General features: G+C 49.7%; 1 non-coding gene and 1 pseudogene across 1 annotated transcript; one reads left to right on the top strand and one right to left on the bottom strand.

Annotated features, from left to right (window-relative positions):
* Positions 1–1139: 1139 nt before the first annotated feature.
* LOC144235862 (epidermal growth factor-like protein 7 pseudogene) lies at positions 1140–4983 on the bottom strand (annotated as a pseudogene).
* Positions 4984–6795: 1812 nt separating this feature from the next.
* On the top strand, positions 6796–6904 carry LOC144235890 (U6 spliceosomal RNA). The gene has a single exon (XR_013336345.1). It is a non-coding gene; the product is annotated as a U6 spliceosomal RNA (small nuclear RNA).
* Positions 6905–10762: the final 3858 nt, after the last annotated feature.

Here is a 10762-nt window from a genome sequence, read left to right as displayed (position 1 = left end):
AAAAAACAAAAAACAAAAGAAAACAAAACAAAACAAAAAAAAATAGTCCATGGTAAAAAAAAAAAAAGAAAGAAAAGAAAGAAACATTTTAAGCAAATAAGTAAAAAGAAGAAAATAGAGATTACATGTAACTTTACCCAGAGATAATCAGTATCAGTGGTTGGGTGACTTTCCTTCCTGATTTCTTTTTAATGCATGTATCACCGGGTGTTAAATGCAAGTTTCCTGTCATTTTAGCCTTTAGAGCGGAGGCAACAAATGCCAAGGACCACCCAGGCAGGGCATGCCAGAAGGATGGAGAAACCGGTTCCACCCGCATTAACCCATCACCCACCTCTTGTCATTGTGGAGTGTGTTTGTGTTAGGGAGAAAGAGAGAGAGAGAGACAGACAGTAACAGACACAGACACAGACACAGACAGAGAGGCTGGTTGGGAGGATTTCTTTTGGACAGGGCTGTGTGATTACTGTCTGGTCCCCACTGCAACAATCCCTTCTACCCAGAGAGAGGGGATGAAGGTGTGTCTCCTCCTCACTTTAGGGTAGAGGGACGTGGAGACCGCTTGGCAAGTTCGTGCCTCGGGGGTCCATGGGCCAGAGAAAGGCAAGTCTAAGGCAACAGCCCCTCTTCTATCACCGCACCCCCCAGTAGGAGGTTATCATGCTGAATTGTGGGTGTCTGCTAAGTTGTCTGCCTCCCAACTTGACCTATATCCCCTGCCCCTGCAGAAGGCATAGCACTTAGCTGATGCTTGAGAGATGTTCTGGTGAACAGAGGAAAGACTGAATAGAAAACAGAAAGAACAAGGTGTTGGAGCCACACAGATCCAAGTTCAAATCCTGCCTCTGCCACTTTCCAGCTGTGCTCCCTTTGGGGACGTCACATCCTCTCTCTAACCTCATTTTCTCACTTGTAAAAGGAAAATAATTGAGTATCTGTTCTTTATAAAACAGAGGGGTTCTTCCCCCTCCCCCCTCATTGAACCATCCTTTTACTCTGATACAGATCAGAACTACTCCCCGGCAGGGCCTTCGTACGGTCCCTCAGCCGTGGGTCCATGGGCGGGGGTGCAGGAGTGCTGGCCAGCACAGTGGGCACGGGCTCTCAGTAGCCAGAGCCGGGGACCTGGGCCAGGCCTGTCACAGCTCCTTCTTGTTGGAATAGGATCCCAGCTGCTCCTCTAGGAAGGAGGTCTGCTCACTTAGAGAGTCGATGCGGTCCAGCTGCTGGAAGGAGTGAGCCAGGAAGCCGCCGGGGTCAGGCAGCCTGTGCCCCAGGGCCCTCGAGGCCAGGCTGTACAGTGGGGCCAGCAACAGCTACAGCTTCCGCTCCAGCACATGCACCCTTGACCAAAGACGCTGCACCACCTCCTCCTCTACCACACCGTCCAGTCCTGTTGTGGGGTTCAGGGCTACCCTGAGGGCCCCTCTCTTGGGCAAGCAGAGCACACCATCTGCTGATGGGCTGTGCCCTTCGCAACACTGGCACCAGTAACTACCCACGGTGTTGACACACCATGGGGGACAGGTGCCCCTTTCAGCACCGCATTCATCCACGTCTGTCTGGCAGGTGTCGCCTTGCCATCCTGCGGGGTGTTGACAGCAGCCTGGCTGGACACAGTCCCCCCCGTTCTGCCTTGGTGGCTGGCATATGGCTGCTCCACAGACCCTGGGGCAACTGCTGGGCCTCTTCCAGCCAGGGCAGCAGGCACGGCAAAGCCTGGTGGAGGCAGTAGGCAGTCCTGTAGACGGTCCAGTAGATGCTGCAGGCTCAGTACTGTGACAGGTGGTGACGAAGGGTTGGTACATCTGCTACACAAAAGCCTCGGGTCCACTAGGAGCCCTGATGGCACACATTCTGTGGCCAGGCCAGTAGACATTCACAGTGCCACCCACTGCCAGCACCGGGAGCCACACCAGAAGTAGCTCCCTGGAGTCATGCCTGCCCTGTACCTGCAGGTGGGATGGCCTCTTCCTCTGGGTAGCCGCCCCAGCTGAGAGCACCCTGAAAAACGGAGTTTTTATTGAAATGAGATCAAGCATTGGCACATAGTAGGTCTCCCAACAATGACGAACGTACAAAGACACAGTAGTCTTGGAAACTGCACACTGGGAATTTCCTCCTGAGAATTTCCCGTCTGGGCTGATACAGTGCTAGATATTGGTTTCCTTCCCTGCTCCTTCCTCGGTCACCACCGTCATCATCTTCATTAGCAGCAACAGCAGCTGCCGGTTGTATGGCAATTTCCAGAAAATTCTATGACTTGGTCTCCCGTAAATCCACCAATAATCCTGTGAGGTCTGTATAATAATTCCTATTCCACAGACGAACTCAGGCCTAGAGAGGGTGTGTGACTTGCTCAAGGACACAGAGATCTGAGACCTGAGGGCGCTGCTTCTGACCTTCCTTAAAGGAACTGATTTAACAGGTACTCAGTACCCACCGTGTGGCAGGCACTTCAATTAGCAGCATGGCTCCTGCCCCCTCACAGATGAGCGGAGAGGACAGGCATGCCAGGCAAAACAGCACTTATAACTCTGCATGACCAGTGTGCCCCAGTGTGAAAACCCCAGACAAGATGACAATTTCTCTTGTTGGGGGCAATCGGTTGGAGAGCAGCTCCAGTCCACTTTTTTTTTTTTAATCTCTGTGGCTTTGGGCAAGTCCCTTCACTTCTCTGGGCCTTCATTTCTTCGTCTGTAAAATGGAGAGCATGATGAGTGTCTCATATAGGAGAGTATGACTCTCTCACACAGTCAGTGCAGGGATAACCGAGATAACGTATACGTGTGGCACAGCGTCTGATGCACGGAAGAACTCAGTGGATTATAGCTGGTTCTTCATTATTGCAACCTTGATGTCAGCGAGGGGCCGCCTGGCCCCTTGAGATCATCACAAGATGAGCTCAAGCACCCACTGCAAAACCCTTTCCAAGATTACTGCAAATTCCTGGGAGATCTGATTTCTCCTGATCCAGCTCCTGCTTCAGCCAGAACTGTCTTTGGTCAACACTGTACCAAAATAGATGTAAAACTTGGCCCTTTCCACTATTTCCACAACACCCCAATCTAGGCAGCCTCAGTGAGTATAGGAGGCTTTTTTGAAGGTTTCCAGGGATGGGAGACAGAGAAGAGGATCACATCAGTTTAAAAAAAAAAAACCCTCAGGGTGAACTAAAAATACCTTGGTTCCCAAGATGGCCTCAGCCTTCTCTTCTGCTTCCTCTTCTGTTGTCCCCAGCCCCTCAGCCTTGGGACAGCTGCCATAGTTTGGCTATTGTGTCCAATTCCCTCTTCCTAAGAAGCTCTCCAATTTCCATTCCAGGCATTATCCCATTGTGTGAAGAAGAGGTTGGGAGAGTTGGCTCTCCCTCCTACCTCCTCCATCCTCAGCCACCCACGCCACCCCTACACACCTTCTCTTTGCCCCCACAGGATGGGAAAAAATGTTTGCCATCATTCCTGGTAGTTGATGCTGGTGGGTGGGTGACCCTGGCTACTGCTGGCTGCTGCCCTGCCTTCCCCATTTTCAAAACCCAGTCCTCCAGTTTCTGGTAGATTCTCTGGAGTGCTCCGTAGCTTCAAACATCCAATGTCCTTTTAGGAAAAAATTCAAATCCTAGTCCACTTTCTTGTGGCCTTCACAGCAGCTGCGTCTCAGAGCTTCAAGAGCAAACCTTCACCTTCAACGGTTTTTCAAAGTATTTTCCCAACCAAAGCTATCCTCTTCTCTAGGACAGAAGGTCACATGCTGAGGATCTATGAGCTGCAGCTGGTCCACAGGATGTTCTTAAGAAATTGAATCAGCATTTAAAATTTCAGAGATTACACATGAAATTCTGGATTTGTGGCTTTTCTTGTAAACGCATAATATCCGTCATTACAGGGCCCACATTCCTCCCAAGCAGCCTGTTGGCCTAAATGGAGAGCAGAGTCTCTGCCCTTTAGACAGGTTTTTCTTGTGAGGTTGCCCAATGGCCTTACTTCTCCTGCTTGATCCGTGCAGGCTTTCAACTCTGTGACCTTTGCCAAAGGGCATTTCGGCGCCGGTTTCCACCCTTCACTGCGTTATTACAATCAAGTTGGGTCTTTGAATTTGCCAGGTTCGCAAAGGGCACCCTCGGCGGAAGATACAGCAACAGTAGTCACTTAAGTATGCAATCGGTGACTGTTTCTGGAAGGACAAGGCGTCCGGAGGGACTGGGTCTCTGGTGCAAGGGGGCGAGGGGACTGTAAAGGGTTAAACTGGGGCCTGGTTCTGAAGAGCCTTAATGCTGTCTCACGGGGCCCTGAGAGCCAGTTTGGGGTTGAGAGCAGGGACACAGCGTGGGGTGTGCATCTGAGAAAATGGGGCTGGGAAGCTCGCGGGCTGGATGGACTGAAACCCTCCCATCCCCCCGAATGGCCCCCCAGAAAGCCCAGCGAGAGGCTGAAGCCGTGGTCTAGGAGGCTTCGGGACGCTGCGGTCGGGTGGGAATGGCTGGGAGGATGGCAAGGGAGGGACTCTGGAGACAGCCTTGCGCGGGAATCGGTACGCTTGACCTTGACGGAAAACACTGCAGGCGCCGCGGCTGCCAACGCGCCCGTCTGTCCCCCCCGCCCCCGCCTCCCGCGCCACTGCGGCACGCGAGGGGCGGGGGCGGCGGGGTGGCGGGGATGCCCGTCTTCCCTGGAAGGCCCGAGAAGGGGGTGGGGAAGGAGGCCGGTCACGTGGCGCCGCCACCAGGCGCTGCCGGATTGGCCGCCCCGCAGCCGAGCCTGCCCGGCCGCTCGGGTTTCCAGGCACGCAGCAGCCCCTCCCGCGTGTCCGGGCGCGCAGGGGATGTGCTGGCCCAGCGCAGAGCCGGGTAGGGCGGGGGGCCGAGCTCTCTCCGTCCTGTCAACCGCTGCCAGGTAGCCTGGCTTCTCGCCGGGATCCTCACTGCAGCTTGGGAGGTCTGATGATGGTCTCGGTGAACACATCCCGTCGCTGCTTCTCTCCCATCCCGTCTTCTCTCTTCTCTCTCATCTGCCCCTTTGCCTACCGTGCTGCCTGGAGGCCAGCTTCGTGAAGACTGGCTGAATGGGGTTTGTGTTACTTGCCACAGTGTTGCAGCTTTGGGCGAGTCAGTTAACCTGGCTGGAGGTGGGGAAGAGCCAAACAGAAATCCCACAGATACCTCAAGCCCCGCACATCCAAAGTGACCACAGCCCCTCCCGAACTGCTCCTTCTTTGTTTCTCCATCCGTTTTAAGCAAGAAGCCGATAGCCATGTCCATCTTGCTATCCTCAATCAAATCTATGACCAGAACCTATTCAATTTACCTCCAAAGTATTTCTTAAACCTCAGTACCCAGTACTTGCCCTTAGGATGTATCCCAGTTTACACTATATGTTTATTTGTGTGATTGTTTTTGAACAATAAGCTCCATGAGAACAAGGACCTTGTCATTTTGCTCATCACTGTATCACCAACACAGTACCAGCACATAGTAGGTGCTTAATAAATTTTTATTAAATGAATAGATGCATGGCAAGTCTTCTGCTAGGTAGTAGCTGTGGAAAGGACAGCAGAATTTAAGGTTAAGACAAAGAGTTCTTTCCTCAAGAAGTCATCTATGTAACATATGTGGCCTGAAGCCTTCTCTGTACTAGGCCAGCGCAAAAGATGTAATAAGACACCATTTCTACCTTCCCCCTTCATCTCGGGGGACCACACATGATCAACCTAAACGACAATAAGACTCTGGTATTGGAGGGGTCAGGTGTGGTGGTAATATAATGACTTCTAGAATCAGAAGAGCCCAGGGTTTGGAAGCTAATGGTCTGGCTTCCCTGGCCACCTTTGTCTCCTTCTGGCTGTGTGACCACAAGTCTCTTCTCTCTCTGAGGCTCCATCCTTTCATCTTAAAAATGGGGTATGACAATACTATCTAAAAAACATGAACAAGACAAATGAAAACACTAAGTGCTAGGTTTTACAACAATGTTGGGTGTAGGTAGGTGACTATACTTCCTACTTTGCCTAAAAGAGACCAGTTGATACCTGTTGAACCAGGGCAATTAATTAATAATAGCATTCCTGGGGGCACGTGGGTGGCTCGGCTGAGCTGACTTAGCTCAGTTCATGATCTCATGATTCGTGAGTTCGAGCCGCACATCAGGCTCTATGCTGACAGCTCAGAGCCTGGAGGCCTCAGATTCTGTGTTTCCCTCTCTGCCGCTCCCCTACTCATGCTCTCTCTCTCTCTCAGAAATAAATAAACATCTTTTAAAAATAGCATTGCTGGGGCTCCTGGGAGGCTCAGTTGGTTAAGCATCTGATTTCGGCTCAGGTCATGATCTCGTGGTTTGTGAGTTCAAGCCCTGCGTCAGGCTCTCTGCTGTCAGCACAGAGCCAGATTCCGATCCTCTGCTCCCCTTTCTCTCTGCTCCTCCCTGCCCCTGCTTGCATGCACTCTCTCTGTCTCAAAAATGAATAAACATTAAATTTTAAAAAAATAGTGTTCCCATTCATTCTCAAAAGTGTCCTGGGTTTAGACAGTAAATTATGTGGTCATCCTGGTAATAGGTGTGACACTAGAGTTATCTACATTGTGCCCTGGGGACACAAAGGTGGGAGGGTGGTGGGGCTGACTGTAGAAAAGGGGGCTGTGACCCCCATGTGACCCATGGAAATGAGCCTGGCAGTATGCATGTTATTACACCAAGTAAAGAGAGATAGGAAGGGCATAAGAGGCAAACGGACTAGCATCTGCAAAGGAAACACAACTTGGTAATTCTGGGCATGTTTAGATAACATCAAGAAGGCTGAGTGGTGCTCACTTTGGCAGCACATATACTAAAATTGGAATGGCACAGAGAAGATCAGCGTGGCCCCTTGCACAAGGACGACATACAAAATTCATGAAGCCTCCCATATTTTTAAGGGGTGCCTGGCTGGCTCAGTCAGTAAAGCATGTGACTCTTGGTCTCTGGGTTGTGAGTTTCAGTCCCACGTTGGGTGTAGAGATTACTTAGGAAATGTTTTAAAAAGGCCAAAAGTTCAATTCTAAGAGGCGTGGAAGGAGATGAGGCTGGCGGTGGGAACTGTAGAGGGACTGACATGAGTGGTAGCTTCACAAAAGAGTCCAATTGAGGAGCTGAGGCTAAAGCCCAGGCAACAGACATAACGAGGCCTGAAGCCAAGTGAGTTTCTATAAACACTTTAGAGGTAAACTGGACTTGGAGGTAGGGGGTTGGAGGACAGATCAGGGGCAGGAGAACTTCTGGGGGAATGGAGAGGCCATTCACTGAAGCAGGTGGGAAAGAAGGGCCAGGAAACTCAGGAGACAGAAGGTGACCCAGATCGGACTGTCAAAAGTAGGGGTCATAAGAGGTAGAGGTCAGTTCTGAGGCCAGAGGAAGAAGCTGGAGCCCAGTCAGTATTCAGGTGACATCTGATTAAAATTACCTTTCAGAGCAACCTTTAAAGGCAAGAGAAGGCTCAAAATAGAGCCTCAAGTAAAGAAAGAGCTGATTTTGTAGACCAACTTCATTGTACATATCACTCTTCTTGATCAAAATGGCCCCATAGTGCCTACTGCCTAACGGAATAAAAGCTGAGCTCCTCAGCCTGGTGTTCGAGGCTTCTGGTGACCTGGCCCCAACCTATCTCTGGTGAATGTTTCACATTTCACCTGGTCACTTTTGGCCCCTCCCTCCTTCTGAAAATAAGAATGGCTCCTCTCCTGGCCCAACATATGGTCCACGTGGGGACTATCAATTATGGCATCCCATCCCCTACGATCAAGCGTGTGAGTGAGCACGTGACCAACCCTGGTCAGTCAGAATCCTCGTGTGGGATTCTGGGGATTTGGAACAAAGGAAAGAGAATTTCTCATCTCTCTGGTAAGGAAGCTAGAAGGCGTGAGCTGGGGATTGCTGCTGGGCACAGTTCCAGCCTGGAGAGGAAAGTCAACTGAAAACCCACAGTAGGGAGTTGAGAGGGCTATTGTTTAATAAGTACAGGGTTTCAGAATGAGAGAGATAAAAGTGCTGAAGATGCGTGGTAACGAAAGTGGCACAAACAATGTGAATATACTTAATGTCACTAAACAGCACACTTAAAATTGGTTTTAAAAAAATGTGAGGAGTCTGGGTGGCTTAGTCCATTAAGTGTCTGACTTCGGCTCAGGTCATGATCTCACAGTTTGAGAGTATGAGCCCCTCATCGGGCTCTGTGCTGTCATCCTGGAGCCCCCTTTGGATCCTCTGTCTCCCTCTCTCTCTTACCCTCCCCTGTGCTCGCTCTCTCTCAAAAATAAACATTAAAAAATTGGAAAAATGGTAGATTTTATGCAATGTATACCTTACCACAATTAAAAGGAGGAGGAAGTGGAAGAGAAGGAAGAGGAGCTGCCAGGCAGAGAAGCAAAGATGAATGATGGAGGAGTGCAGATGGCTCCCTGGATGTGGTTGTCCTTGGGACCCGTTGCTATACTTCTTGTCTCCAAGGATTGCCTGAGTCGACTTCCTCTTTTAGTATCGGCTAGTTCATGCTGGGTTTCTCTTCCTTGCGTCCAATGGAGTCATAACACAGAGTCTTTCCATTTCTCTCCTGTCTCTTGCATCCTTTCAGACATTCTCCACTCCTGTCACACCTGCTTCCACACTTCCTCCGACTGATCCTGTGCCCGTATTCCTATGCCTTTCCTCCAGACTCCCTCTGCCCTTTCCCCTACTGACAAATGTCAACTCCTACTCATCCTTTGAGACCCAGCTCACAGGGCTCTTTCTCAGAAAGCCACCCCTGGCCACCCCGAGCCAGGCTTGTCATGACCTCCTCTGGCTTGTCCATGTCTTTGTCACCTAGTATCCCAATGACCTGCTTTCTTGTCTGCAACCCTCATTAGGCTCTGTTTTTCATCTCCGTGACCCTAGTGTCCCATAAACAACCTAGGGCAATGTTTACTCGATGAGTGAAAAGTGAGTAAGAATCCTTCTTTCTCTCATGCCACCCCCCTGAGTCACTACTCAGTCTCTACCAAATGGAGAGAGAGGAAAAAAAAAAAAAAGTGGGAGGAATTGCTTTAGTCCCTCGATTCAAGGGCGATGGATCCAGGAGGGAAGAAAACCAGTAGGAAAGGAATGGGGCCATTGCAAAATTCAGTGGCATTTGTCAGAGGTCAGCTTTCTGCCAAAGCACTGATGGTGGCAGCTTTGAGCTGAGGCAGAGTTTGTTTGGACACCAGCACCAAGACAAGCAAAGCTTCAGTGTGTTGAGCTTTTCAGCAAGTTTGGATGCTGACAGCTGTGCGGGGAGAAACACCTAAAAGCCATCTGGGTCTGCCTGGAATCAGGGATCCCCACCTCCTTCGCCACAATCTGACCCAGGGAACAAGGCAGACCTCTCCCTTACCCTTCATCCCCACCACAGACACACACCTTCTTGAAGGGGACCCTGCAATTGATCGGGACATTTGGCACTGAGGACAGAGTGAAAAAACAACTATAGGGAGCTGTGGTTTTGTTAATATTGCTTACTAAATAGTCCATAGCTTCTCCCTACAATTCCCAGCCTCCCTTGCAGTTAGATTTGGCTTGCGTGACCAGTTCTGGTTAATAGTCTGAGTGGATGTAATGAGTGCCATTACCAGACTGAAGTATTTCATTGCCAGTACATAACCTTCCAGCAACATTTCCCTTATTGAGGCAATCCTGAAAGCCTTGTGTTGACGTGGTAGAGCCCAGGATGGAAGTGGCCTGGATCTCTGAGTTACCCAGTGGAGTGGAGGATCTCTATCTTGGAGAGTGCCTTGACTCATATCAGGCTTTGCATGAGTGAGAAAAATAGACCTTTTTTTGGGTTAAACCATTGAGCTCTTTGGGTTGTTTGTTACCATAGCAGAGCCTAGCCTATTCTGACCAATATAAAAAAATTAATCGTTGTTTTAGCCATCCAGTAGCAAACCTCCTTACCTGAGGGGAAACATTCCCCCTGCTTACAGTATTGGTCACTTCTCTCTCCTTTCCTGACTTCTCAGCAGCATTTGTCACAATTAACTACCCCCCCCAACACCAAAACATTTTATCTTGGTGTCTATGACATCACACTTGCCTGGTTTTTCTCTTCTCACAGCCCCTGCTTCTCACTTTCCTTTGTTGGCTCCTCTTCCACTGTTTTAACCTCAAAACTTTGAAGTTTCTCAGGGTTTATTCTTGGGGACCTTTCTCATGGTTTTTAACGCCACCCATGAGAATGGCAGCTGGTACCTTCCAGTATTCACCCTGCCATTCTCTATTAATCACAGAGCCCCTATTTTAGCTGGGCACACTGTGCCTAGTTAAAAGACTACATTTCTCAGCGCAACCATGGGCATATATTTTGGCCACTGAGGTATCAGCAAAAATGTGTGAGACTTCCTGCGCAATCTCTTAAAATGAAAAGGGTGCATTTTCCCACCCTTTCTCCCGCATATTTCCAAGGTGTAACACAATGAAGTAAACTTAAGATTGGAAACCAAGTGCTGAGTGTAGCAGAGCAGCTCTGAGCTGCCTACCTTTGGACTTTTCCTATGAAGAAAGAAATAAATTTCTATTGTAAGTCATCGTTTTTTCTTTTGTTATTTGCAACTAACCTAACCCTAACTGGTCATTCCCCACGCTGTTGTAGCTGCATGCTGGAGTCTCTCCAGGACGCCTGTGCATGGCAGACAAAAGACACATCCAGGGGGAAAGAAATGCTGGGCCTCCTTCTATAAATTGTAAGTAACCAAGCTACCAGGAGGATAGGATGGGAGGTG

Source organism: Crocuta crocuta, unplaced genomic scaffold (assembly GCF_008692635.1).
Source record: "Crocuta crocuta isolate KB4526 unplaced genomic scaffold, BGI_CrCroc_1.0 scaffold351, whole genome shotgun sequence".
Classification (NCBI taxonomy): Eukaryota; Metazoa; Chordata; class Mammalia; order Carnivora; family Hyaenidae; genus Crocuta; species Crocuta crocuta.
This window is presented reverse-complemented; position numbering and strand designations above follow the sequence as displayed.